Source organism: Lithobates pipiens, unplaced genomic scaffold (genome assembly GCF_037356315.1).
Source record: "Lithobates pipiens isolate NorthernLeopardFrog02 unplaced genomic scaffold, aLitPip1_a1.2 Scaffold_18, whole genome shotgun sequence".
NCBI classification, from domain to species: domain Eukaryota; kingdom Metazoa; phylum Chordata; class Amphibia; order Anura; family Ranidae; genus Lithobates; species Lithobates pipiens.
This window is the reverse complement of record NW_027507758.1, coordinates 353,014,316-353,028,098: the sequence shown is the minus strand read 5'-3', so window position 1 is coordinate 353,028,098 and position 13,783 is coordinate 353,014,316.

Below are 13,783 nucleotides of genomic sequence, written 5' to 3'. Positions count from 1 at the left end.
TCATGTTAAACTGTACAACAGTAAAGAAAAGCACATGGAGCAGCGCGAACGTAATAATAATAGGAACACACGACAAAATACTTACTTTTTTGAAGCACTCTTGATTCTTCTGTACTGATCCTGCTCCCTCAATTTGAGGTCTGACCATCGTTTCCTCAGTTGATCCTTCGATCGCCTTACCCTAAAATTCTTCTGCAGACTTTTCACAACTTTAGTCCTGATCTTGGCCATTCTCACATTTGGGTTTGGGTAAGGTCCATGCTTCCCGTCATAGTCGGCACACTTCAAGATGTCCACCATCTCTACAAAGGACATATTAGATGCTTTAAATCTCCATCTGGGATTGGGACGTTTGTGGCTCCGGTCTTTCGTTGTTGCCGCTGCTGTCTTCATGCACCTGCTGTCTCTCCGCCATGTGCTTTCCCACTGCGCTGGAAGACAAAGGCGGGAATATACTAGATAGAAGGTCACGAGCAGGCAGAGTTTCACGCATTCGCAGTGTATATAAAGCATAATACGCGTGTGTCGTAAGTACAATCTGTGAGCAGAGGAAGGAGTAGCGAAGCGCCGATCTTGTTAACGAAGGTACAATTTTAACTTGGGCCTATACTGCATATAGATTGAGGCCTATATTGGGACAAGATTATGAGAGTTTAGCATGACATCAGGGTTTGTCTTGTGTTGTGTCTTGCAGAGAAAATGGATGTATTGAATGATCAGGACTTCCCTATATTCATTAATATGTACAGGGAACTGCCCTGCCTGTGGCAGGTAAACCACCCCTTTTATAACAATAAAAGAAAGAGGCAGGCAGTGCTGGATCAATTATTGGAATTTGGGAAGCCGCAGATCCCCACGGCAACCATCAACTATTTGAAGGCCACAATTGGTGGCATGAGGAACACTTATAATAGGAAGCGCAAGAAGGTGAAGGATTCCCAGAGATCAGGAGCTGAAGGAGATACCATTTATGTACTCAGGCTAAGGTATTATGACAGACTGCATTTTCTGGCAGACCAAAGGGAACCCAGTCCAGCACTCTCCAGTCTTCCTTCAACGCTTCCTTACACCCCAGCTGAGGCTTTCCGATGTCCAACCTGGGCCTTCCAGCCAGGAAGATGTGGAAGAGCCTAGCTTGAGCCAGGTATGGTATTGTTCAACATATTTCTTGTCCAAAATATAGTGAGGTTAACTAGATATTATTGATCACTAATTTCTGAATTAACAAAGTGTTTTATATATCAATAGACAGTAGTGACCACAAATGATTGGGACAAGAATTAAAAATGCTGGGGTCAGAATGATAGTCTTTTCTATTTGTTAGCATTCAATTTGCAACAGTCATGAGCTGAAAGTTGTGTGTGATTGATGAACCAAAAACTGCCCCTTTTTCACACACAGGAAAGCCTCAGTCAGTAGGAGGCTGTTGATAGTGGCAGCCAGGAGGTGGCAGGGGTAAGTGGCAGCCAGGAGGAGGCCGGGCCCAGTAGCCTGCCCAAATCTCAGGTCCCTCCCCTTCGCCTTAAAAAAAAAAAAAAAGGCCCAGGAAGAGAAGTAACCTGGAGGAGGCTGCACTTGGGCTATTTCGGAAGGCTACTGCAGCTCTCAGGACCCCCACCACACAATATTCAAGAGGACCAAGCCTGCATGGCAGCCTGCAAAATGCAGGAAATGAAGGAGGGCCAACACCTCTTCGGTGAGGAAGTGATCTTACAAGCCCTAAATAAGGGGTTGAGGGGCAAACTCATAAGGCAAAGCCAGGTTTGTGAGTTCAACCATCGTCCTCCTCCACTCCCTGCCACAACTCCAACACCAGAGCCACAGCCTGGAAGCAAGCGTGTAAAGAAGACAAGAAAGTGATGGCCTGGGTTCGGTCTGACAACATACATACATACATACATACATACATACATACACACACTTTTTTATTTTTTTTGACTGTAAAATAGTTTATGTGTGCCCTGGGGTACAAAGGCTTTGCCAATTTCACCAGTGTATCTAGCATTGCCTTCCTCTTTATTTTGTTATGACCTATAATAAATGGCTATTTTTTTTTTCACAAATACTTGCCTATGTGTTTTACTTCAAAAAAGGACCGTTTGTTTGCGAGTAGGCAGGTACATTTCAAAAATACAATGTCAAATTAACAAGGGGCACCAACAACAAACAAACTCCTTGAGGTTAAAAAATACAAGTTAATAATGGTGTTGTGGTAACTTGACACACAAAACAACAAAAAATATTATGGAGATCAGTAGAAAAAAAATATCTAAAAAAAAAAAAAAAAAAAACAGGACATCTTGATAAAAGAAACAAAAAATAAGTAGATCACTATAGGAAAAAAAAATTGGAGATCTTCATAAAAATAAATAAATGGAGATCTTCATAAAAAAATGATCACTATAAAAATAAATTAAAAACATTCTGGAGATCTGGCGAAAAAAAAAATGATTTTATTCATGAGATCACAAGAAATAATAAAGAAATCAGTTTGTCAGAACTCTGTGAATATCAGCTGCATAACAACTTTATAATTCTAGCATTATAAAGAAGAAGAAAATGCGCTGCACTGAAAGATTACAAAATGTGCAACGTGACGAATGTGCCATCTCCATTACAAATGCTAGTTTTACCAGACCGAGTGCTTCCATCTCGTACTTGATTCAGAGGATGCATGGAATTTTGTGTGTCAGAATTGTGTACACACACTCGGAATTTCAGAAAACTGATTTTTTTTGTCGGAAAATTTGAAACCCAGCTCTCAAATTTTTGTTGTTGGAAATTCCGACAAAAAATGTCCGATGGAGCCTACACACAGTCGGTATTTCCAGTGATGCGGCTGCCCGAAGTCTCAGTTCTCTCCCCCTGCTTCACCCTGGTGCTAGCATCACAAGTCTGGGAACCCGGCTGTGATAGCTTGCGGCTTTCACAGCTGGGTACGCACTGCGCATGTGCAAGTCACACTGCACGTCCTGAATGGCTGAGCAATCTTCTGGGACCTGTTACATGTTCCAGAAGATTGCAGATCGGCTTGAGTTGGCTAGGTGGCCAAGCGGAGGTGGGAGCTGGGTACCTGCCAAAACTAGGCACCAGCTCTCCAGCCCCCCCCAAAAAAAATGATATGCCAATTGTGCCATGTCATGGGCGTCAGGAGTACTTAAAGCAGAAGTTCCACTTTTGGGAGGAATTCCACTTTAAAATGTTACTAAACCCAGGACCCTGAATTCACTATATCTGGTCTCTCATAGTACACAGAACATGGAAATGCAATAGTTACAGTAATATAAACTTCTACATACCTTTTCTCAGTATATAGCAGTCTTGTGACTTCTAACTGTGTCCAGCCGAGCATTGCGTAAAGCTTGTAGGAGGAGTTTTCTTTCTCCTCTGACTGTGCTGAGGCTGCATGTTGCCCGACTTTCTGTCTGAGCAGTGCTGATTGGCCCTGTGGTGATCACATGCACTCTTCCCAAAAAAATACACAATATTGCAATAACCACTAAACTAAGCATGTGTAGAGTGTCCCCAATGCCCTGTACTATAAAAGAGATGGAGTGGGGACAGTAAAGGAAGGGGAGGATCAGAAGAGACAGGATCAAACAGCCTTTTTATACGAGTCACAGGATTAACCCCTTAGGTTCCACAGTGAGTATAACAAGCAGGCTTTACTGCATATACAGACAAATTTTACGATTGTTGGTTTTGTAGCACTTTAATTGATTGGAAATCCTTACATATATGCAGTGAAGTGACTGGCCTCAATCTCAATCTAAGGTCCTGAATGGGTCAATAGCCCTGCATTGGAGGGGATGATGCAGAGAGACCTTGCAGTGTGGTGCAGCCGCAAGTTGGGGTTTTTAGATTTTCTGAAGTTTGGCTTTAAAGTGAATACTAAATAAATACTGTTTGACCTAAACAAACATTAGCACTTCTATTTCTGTATATGGATGATGGCACTGTAGTTATTGTATTGTTTCTAATCGATATACAGCTGTCATATGACCCAGCTCTTTCCCAGCCTGTCTGCAGGTAAACATATGCAGGAGCAACTTCTAGTCCTCTGCTGCTGGTCACATGTTCGAAATAAACAAACAAAAAATAACAGCCTTTGGGATACAGAGTAAAAATAAATAAGTAATACCAATAATCTTTTAAATTGTCATACAAATATATAATTGAAATGAACGTGGACTAATTTCTTACAGTTACAGGCCGTTTCACACTCCTCCAGCCTATGTCTTAGAATAAAAGGGATGTGAAACCTCCATTAATCTACATGTAATATCCTGCCCCCATTGTGTTTAGCTGGTTAATGGGCAAGGAGGAGGGAGGGAGTGGGCTGTCATTTACCACTGTGTATACACCTACATGTGTGACTCTATAGTCACATGGGCTGCTCAAATGCGATAGGGAGGAAATGCTCAGCATGAAAACTCACTGCAAACTGAGCATGTGCAGAGTTGCCACCACAGCTGCAAAATCTCTACCTGAATTGAGGACATGAACAGAAGGGGGAAGATAGAGAGCAGCAGAATCAACCAGTTTTTTTTTTTCAGAATGCAGTAGACAAATCTCATAGTAAGTGAGGGAGTATGAACAGAATGTAATACAGCATTTGTTAATAGTTTTTTTATTATGTGGATTTAGTGACACTTTAAAGTGTTAGTTCACCTTTACAGAAAATCTTTACAGGTCTACTTACGCTTTAAGACTTGCAACAGCATACTAAATACTTTGAAGCAGGCATGCTGACCAACAGTTCAGGACTTTGCAGAGTAAGAGAGGTCTGAAAGGATACATTTGCAGAACAATATTTCCTACAGTATAGCTGTTTAGAGTTGTGGCCTACTTCTAATTAGTTCACAGGCCCATTACCAGGGCTGTCTTTTCGCATGGGCATTCTGGGCAGTTGCCGGGGGCCCCACTTGCCTGGGGGGCCCCACCTGCCCAGCGACCCTAGCCAAGACTGTCTGCACTTGGACTGGCCCATTGGGAAATTTCCTGGTAGGTTGGCTGCCCTCAGTGCCGTGGGGCCACTTTGGGCTAGGCGCTTGCTGTTGCCACCTGAAAAGATGTGGCAGCGGCAGCCACAAAGCGATGCTCCTCCTTTCTGATCACGGCGCTGCCCACTGAACGGGTTCCTGGTCTGCAGAGTGATATGCCTATGGGGCAGCGAGCCGTTCAGCGAGCCGTCCCCCAGCGTCCGTTCTCCCGCTGGATTCCTCTTTCGATCCGGCCTGGCACTGCCCACTAAACTCCTGCCTGTGGCCAGTGCGGAGTGACATGCAGAGGGAGACCGGCAGAAGAATTAAGGTTCTGGATTTTTTTTGTCTCACTGATAGGCACTGGTCAGGTTGCACAGCTGCACACTGGTCAGGCTGCATTGACGCACATTGTTGAGGCTGCATTTATGCACGCTGTTGAGGGTGCACACAGGGCAGGCTGCATAGATGTGCACTGGTGACACTGCTCTGGTCAGGCTGCATAGCTGCACACTGGTGAGGCTGCCCTGGTCAGGCTGCATAGATGTGTACTGGTGAGGCTGCACTGGTCCATACACCATTGCAGACCCTCACTCTCTTTCACCATTGCAGCCTCCCATGTTAAGGGCATGTGGTCTGGTATGGTTCAGGAGGGGGGGTGCTCGATCCTCCCTCCCCTTTCAGGACCTGCCAGGCTACATGCCCAGATAAGGGTCTGAAATGGATTGGGGGGGGGGGGGGGGGGACTCCACGCCATTTTTTCTATATTTTGTTTCAATAGCCAGGTATTGAAGCCGCGAGTCAGTTTAAAATGTGATGTGACACCTTTTTGTTTTTTAATTTTTGCTGCAGCATGTTCTATATATGCTACAGATGCATCACTTTCCAGGCAGACTAAAGGGAACCCCCAGGCACTATATTGAAAGGAGTTTTTTTGTTTTTATTGTTGCACTTTAACCACTGGGCACTTAAAGCTGGGCACTTAAAGCTGGGCACTTTCAGCTCTCACATTTAGTGCTCTCGCATTTTGAATGACAATTACTCAGTCATGCAACACTATCTATATGAAATTGCTGTCCTTTTTTTCACACAAATAGAGCTTTCTTTTGGTGGTATTTAATCACCGCTGGGTTTTTTTTTATTTTTTGCGCTTTAAAAAAAAAAAAAAAAAAAAAAAATTGTAAACATTTTTTTTTTAATTTCTGTTATAAAATATATATAAAAAAAATAAAAAAAATAAAATAAAATCTTCATAAATTTTGACAAAAATTTATACTGCTACATATCTTTGGTAAAAATAACCCAAATTGGTGTAAATTATTTGGTCTTTGTGAAAGTCCACAAGCTATGGTGCCAATCTCTGAAAATTGATCACACGCAATGTCTTGAGACCCTAACAAGCCGGGAAAGTACAAATACCCCCCAAAAGACCCCTTTTTGGAAATTAGGCATTCCAATGTCTTTAGAGGTATTAAGAGGCATGGTGAGTTTTTTGGAAGTTGTATTTTTTTCCTACAATTCTTTGCAAAATCAAGACTTTTTATTTTTTTCCCCACAAAAATTGTTATATTAGCAGGTTATTTCTCACACACGGCATATGCATAGCACAAATTTCACCCCAAAACACATTCTACTATTTCTCTTGAGTATGGCGATACCACATGTGTGAAACTTTTACACAACAGAGGCCCAACATGCAGGGAGCACCATCAGGTGTTCTTGGAGCATAAATTACACATATAATTTCTTGACTATCTCTTACAATTTTGAAGGCCCTGGAGCACCAGCCCCAAAAATGACCCAATTTTGGAAAGAAAACAACTAAACATATAATCTATGAGGCATAATGAGTATTTTGAACATGTCATTTTTTTCTACAAGTTTTTGGAAAATGTGTAAAGAAAATGAAAACACTTTTTTTTTACATAAAGTTGTCCATTTATACAATATTTCTTACACATACCATGTACATACCAAAAATGACACCCCGAATTAGATTATCCTACTCCTCCTGAGTACAGCGATACCACATGTTGTAAACTTTTACACAGCCTGGCCACAGAGAGGCCCAATATGCAGGGAGCACCATCAGGTATTCTAGTGGGCATACGTTTCAAATCTAATTTGACTACCTATTACACCTTTGTGAGGCACTCTAGTGGCATGGATGAGAACTGATGTGACATGGATGAGCATGAATGGGGATAGATGAGCCGTGGATGGGATGACTGAGCATGGCTGGGTACGGCTGGGTACGGCTGGGTATTGCTGGAGATGGCTGAGTAGGGATGGATGAGCATGGATGGATGAGCATGGATGGATGAGCTTGGATGGATGAGCTTGGATGGATGAGCTTGGATGGATGAGCTTGGATGGATGAGCTTGGATGGATGAGCTTGGATGGATGGATGAGCATGGATGGATGGATGAGCATGGATGGATGGATGAGCATGGATGGATGGATGAGCATGGATGGATGAGCATGGATGGATGAGTGCTGGAATGGGCACATATCAGCGCTGTGGGCACTACACATCTAGCTCACAGCACTGCAGCACCCGATCTCTCCCCTCAAGCCCCTCACACTGTACAGATCGGTACAGAGAGGGGAAGAGAGAAACCGGACACGACGCTGGTTTGTTTACATGCGATTGTTTCGTCATTTGACGGAGCGATCCCATGCTAAACGACCGCTGTCAGGGCCATTTACCGTGATCCGTGATGAGTCGGGTCCTCTGAAACCGGCGGTCATGGATATTCTTGGGTGTGCGCCCCAGATTCTGGGAGGACGTCCACGGACACCTCCCGAATAAGCCAACCATGCTGCAGCCGTCTTTCAGCTATGGCCCGGTCGGCAAGTGTTTAAGCATCATTAAAATCACTCCTCCTGAAAAAAACGTTAGGTTTAAAAAATAAAAATAAAAAATGTGCATTGTTACATGTCTCCCAGAGCAGTACCAGGACCCCCATACCCCTTGTATGGCCAATTACTTGCGTATAAGCCTTCAAAATGGGCACTTTTGATTTTTCCTGTTTGGCTCCCATAGTCTTCAATAAGGTTCACCGTTCCGACCACCTCTATTCAAAACCAGCATTAAAAAAAAAGAAGAAAAAAAAAAAAAAAAAAAAAGCAGGTCACAGAAGATACTACACTATGGGACAGTCATCTAATGGTCAGCTACCATGGTTTGGGAAAGTCATCCACCATGGTGTGCGGAGGAGTGAGAAGAGTTTTTTTCATTTGATTGGTGTCATCGAAGAGGTATCTTTGCAATATGTGAACATTTAAATGGGGGAGCTACAGCAAATTGGGTCAGCTATGGGGAAGGGGGCATGAAATGTGCCACTATCCAACCGCAGCTATTTTAGTATTGCCTAAGCTGGAGTTGAGTTCCGATATGCTTGTACCTGCTCATGCTTGTAAGTATGTTTTTGCCACTTTTTATTCAAAAAAACATTGTGGTGATAATGCACTAAACATTTGCACATTCCTGTGTCTCTTTACAGTGTTGCTTGAAGTTTCTCCACTTGGGTAGGGCAGCATCCGTTTGGGCACCACATATACATCATGGAATGTGAGATGGAGTGAGTGCTGAGGCATTGTAATGTTCTTGTGGTAAAAATATTTTCTTGTATACTTTGGAAGACATTATTTGATCACATTTATTGAATGATTTATTTTGCATGAATATTCACACTGATGAATATTTAATATTGTTGAATCAGCGCTGCCATTTTTTTTTTTTTTTTTTTTTTATTGTTATGGATTGTTTTACTTACTGTGCTTCTGAGCAAGAATACATTGGCTTCTTCCAAAGTACAGGACACACAGTGACACCAGACATCTAGTTCAGGCTTCCAGTAGAAAAGTATTTTAAGGAACCCCAGCGTAAAGATGTAACCAATCACACAAAGGATACTTCGACGTTTTTCTGTTCTGAATCCAAACAGCTCCTGTCAGACAAAAAAAATATGAAGGTTTAAAACGGTAGCCAAATTCACTAAGGCTCTTTTATGCAAATATTTGTCTGGTACTAAAATAACCTGGACTTGATTTACCATTAGCTTAAGAAAGAGTGTCTAAACGCTCGACAATGACCTTAGCAATCAGCCAACTTTGTTCATTTTTTTTAAATCTAAATGGGAAAAGCTAAATGCTTGCTATGTACCACACAGAAAGAAAGGAGAAAGGACGTAAAGGTAAAGAGCCGACAATGTAGGGGAAATTGTATGGTTTGTGTGGTCAAAGAGAAATGGGACCCAGGATCATTTCTGATGGGATGAAGGATGCAGGTTCATATGCAGGAAAAATTACGATCACATAGGATTATGTGGCAGGATAGTAAAATGAAAGGAATTTCAGTAAAGGGTTTCAGCTGTGTGAAGTTGTCACCCCATGTTTGTAAAACCTGAATAAAAATATATCCTGATAATACTGTTAAGATCCACCCTGCCGCCTGATTGACAGCTGACTCTGCCTCACTAGAGCCCGAGCCAACTGTGCCCACCCCCCCACCAGATTTCCTCCTCCGTCTGTTCTTCCAGTCAGCGCTAAAGAATCGGAAGGGGGGGGATCCATGTGGGGGTGGCAAAACTATGCATGTGAAGTAAAACATGTACAATATCCACCAAATGTGCACAAACCACGAACAAACCAGCTGAATTTTAAAAACAAACCATGCCATTCATTTGTGCCACGTTTGTTTTTAAAATTCAGCAATATGGGGTGCAAGGTGGACAGGGTTTGAGCTACTATAAACGCACAATATCTCCGCAACCAAAGCGGCACAAATTTTTATTTTTGCGGCACAAACCAGCACAAAACGCGGCACAAACAAATGGTGCATTTGTTTTTAAAATTCAGCAACATGGGGTGCAAAGTGGGCGGGGGTTTCAGCAACTATAACGCACAATATCTCCACAACCAAAGTGGCACAAATGTTTATTTTTACAGCACAAAACGTAGCACAAACGAATGGCACATTTGTTTTTAAAATTCAGCAACATGGGGTGCAAAGTGGGCGGGGCTTGCATTAAATTGAATGTTTAATTTCTCAGAAACCGAACCGGCACAAACGAATGGTATATCTCAGATGAGACTCTGATCTGTGATTAGATGGGGCTATTGTGGTTGTATTTTTTTTTTTTTTTTGAGCAGGATAAATGTGCCCATGGTCCATAAGTTAACCAATGGAACAATGGAACACATTTTGTTCTCTATGAAAAACATATTTACTCAGATGTACCCAAGACAGCACAATCCTTAAATACAGCCAAGCTATTATGACACACAGTCATAATTCAGCAATCTTCAAGGTAAAATGTTTTGAATGCTCAACCTTGCTGAGTTAATGTGGAAGAACAACCTAACTATCTATTCTTAACAATATTCCCTCCTCCCACCTTTCCTACCTAACCTGTATGGAATAAGATTCCTGTGTCAGTGAGTGGTAGTTGCAGTGGAGAGGATGGAGCACCAACAACGGCTGGGCTATGGGAGCATATGGATAAGGTCATGGCTCCAGGAATTTAGAGCTGTTGTAGAAGGCTCCTTTACAAAAGCTGCAGGATCACATTATTGGACTTGGAGCAGATTAAAAATAGGTTGCGTTTTCAGATTTTTTTTTATATAGAGATTAGGCAGGATAGATAGGAGGAGGATGGAACATTTTTAAAAACAGATATAATTAGGGTTTTCTTCCAAAAGGCAATTATGCTGTCATAAAGAATGTATGACAATGCAGGGTACATACTGTAAGAGAGAAAGCAAAGTATGCAGGCAGAAGCTGAATGCATTGATTATCTCTGGACAGAAAAACAGTGATCAGGACTGGTTTTATAGTCTAGGTCAGTGATGGCGAACCTTGGCACTCCAGATGTTTTGAAACTGCATTTCCCATGATGCTCCACTATACTGCAGTGTAGTGGAGCATCGTGGGAAATGTAGTTCCAAAACATCTGGGGTGCCAAGGTTCGCCATCACTGGTCTAGGTAGACTGTTTTTTTTTAGCCTGGTGGCACTTGGAAAGTTGCATATTTTGAAAGGGTGTCATAAATAAAACAAGTTGAGAAACACTAATCTACATTTTAATGAGACCAACCAGACAAAAGTATTTATGTTAGACCAGGGTAATGTACAACATTGTGATAGTAACACTGGGGCTGATTCAGGACGTTGTGCTGCTTGGGTCCAAGAATGAAATGCTACCTCCACCCTTCCAAAAAAATAAAAAATAAATCACGCCCACCAAAAAGGCCCCAACATTCATTATTTTAGATCATGATGATTAAAACTAAAATTAAATTTATCAGGAAGTCAGATTTACATGCAATAGCACCTTATATGACATTATGTTCAATTCCAAACCACCTACTCCATATGACAGAGTCCCCTCATCACACACCATCCCATCACAGACTCTCCTCATCCCAGACTGTCCCATCACAGACCGCCCCATCACACTCCCTTCATCACAGACTCCTCTACATCACATATCCTCCATCACAGACTGCCCTCATCACAGACCATCCCATCACAGCAGTGGCGGAATCACCAGGGTCGCAACAATCGCAGTTGCGACTGGGCCCTGGAATTCCATCACTGTGGGGGGGGGGGGGGGGCAGCGGGGTTGCTATCCACAGGGCTGTGAGTGGAGAGCATGTCTCTCATGTAACAGCAGCACAGAGACATGTTTAATCTCCCCCTCATCCTCTCTCGTCCTCTCTACGCACGGGGCACAAAACACACAGCTGATCTGCTCCCCCTTCGCCCCCCCGCCTCCCCTCCTCTCCTGTGTTTTCTGCGGGAAATGTGAGCTTGTTAGCTTCACACCTGAATGCCCATGGAGAACACAGGAGAGAGGAGGGGAGGAGGGGCCGAAGGGGGAGCAGATCAGCTGTGTGTTTTGGGTCCCATGCGAGAGAGGACGAGGGGAAATAAAACGTCACTCCCGGTGTCTCTGTGCTGCTGTAAAATGAGAGACACGCTCTCCACTCACAGTCATGCTGACCCCTCTCCAGTGTGTATATAGACTCAGGAAGATCCTGCCGCCCATCAACATCATAGAGCTGCTGATCGCTGCCTCCCCCCAGGTGCGGGGGGGGGGGGGGTACAGAGATCTGCTGGGGGCCAAGGTGCACAGCGGAGCCCAGCAAGGTACAGAGAAACCTCTTTAAGGGGGGGGGTGACTGTCTAGGGACCCTAAAGTAAGGGGAGCTCTCTGGGGACCCTGATGTAAGGGGGACTCTCTGGGGACCCTAAAGTAAGGGGGGGGGGTATCTGGGGACCCTGAAATAAGGGGGGGGGGTATCTGGGGATCCTGAAGCAAGGGGGCCCTCTGTGAACCCTGATGTCCAGTACCACCACCACCCCTCCTCCAGTACCATCACCACCACCATGCCACCCACCTCCAGGACCACCAACACCCCCCCCTCCAGTACCACCGTCACCACCCACCTCCAGTACCACCGCCACCCCTCTCCAGGACCACCACCATGCCACCCACCTCCAGTACCACCGCCACCCCTCTCCAGGACCACCATCCCCCTCCAGTACCACCGCCACCCTCCTCCGGTACCACCACCCACCCTCCACCCACCTCCAGTACGACCACCACCCACCTCCAGTACCACCATCCCCCTCCAGTACCACCGCCACCCCTCTCCAGGACCACCATCCCCCTCCAGTACCACCGCCACCCCCTCCAGGACCGCCACCGCCACCCACCTCCAGTACCACCACCACCCCTCTCCAGGACCATCATCCCCCTCCAGTACCACCACCCCCCTTCAGTACCACCGCCATCCCCCTCCAGTACCACCGCCACCCCCCTCCAGTACCACCGCCACCCCCCTCCAGTACCACCACCCCTTCCAGTACCACCACCCACCTCCAGGACCACCACCACCCCTCTCCAGGACCATCATCCCCCTCCAGTACCACCACTGCACTGGTGACACAGGCTGCACTGGTGACACAGGCTGCACAGAAATGTTTTACTTTGTTGTACAGCGGAAAAAAATATAGTATCAAAATCATGCTTTTCGGGGGGGGGCTTCCTGATTTCTTGCACCGGGGCCCTGAGGTTTCTAGTTACGCCTCTGCAGCACAGATCTCCCTATCACAGACCCCTCTCCATCACAGATACCCCCATTAGGGATGAGCCGAACACCCCCTGCATATGCAAACAGGCAAAAATTTTGTTTGAACACGCAAACACCGTTAAAGTCTATGGGACACGAGCATGAATAATCAAAAGTACCAATTTTAAAGGCTCATTCGCAAGTTGTCATAAAAAGCGTTCGGAGACCCGGGTCCTGCCCCAGGGGACATGTCTCAATGCAAAAAAAAAGAAAGTTTTAAAAACTGATGTTTTTTCGGGAGCAGTGATTTTAATAATGCTTAAAATGAAACAATAAAAGTGAAATATTCCTTTAAATTTTGTACCTGGGGGGGGGGGTGTCTATAGTATACCTGTAAAGTGGCGTATGTTACCCATGTTTACAACAGTCCCTGCACAAAATGACATTTCTAAAAGGAAAAAAAGTAATTTAAAACTACTCGCAGCTATAATGAATTGTCAGTCCCGGCAATACACATGAAAGTCATTACAAAAAACGTCATGGGATTCCCCCACAGTGCATCCCCAAGCCCTTTGGGTCTGGTGTGATTATTAAGGGGAACCCAGAACCCTGAACCAAAAATGTAAAAAAAAAAAGAAAAAAAAAAAAATGCAATGGGATCTCCCTCAAAATCCATACCAGACCCATCAGGTCTGGTATAGATTAAGGGGAACCCTGTG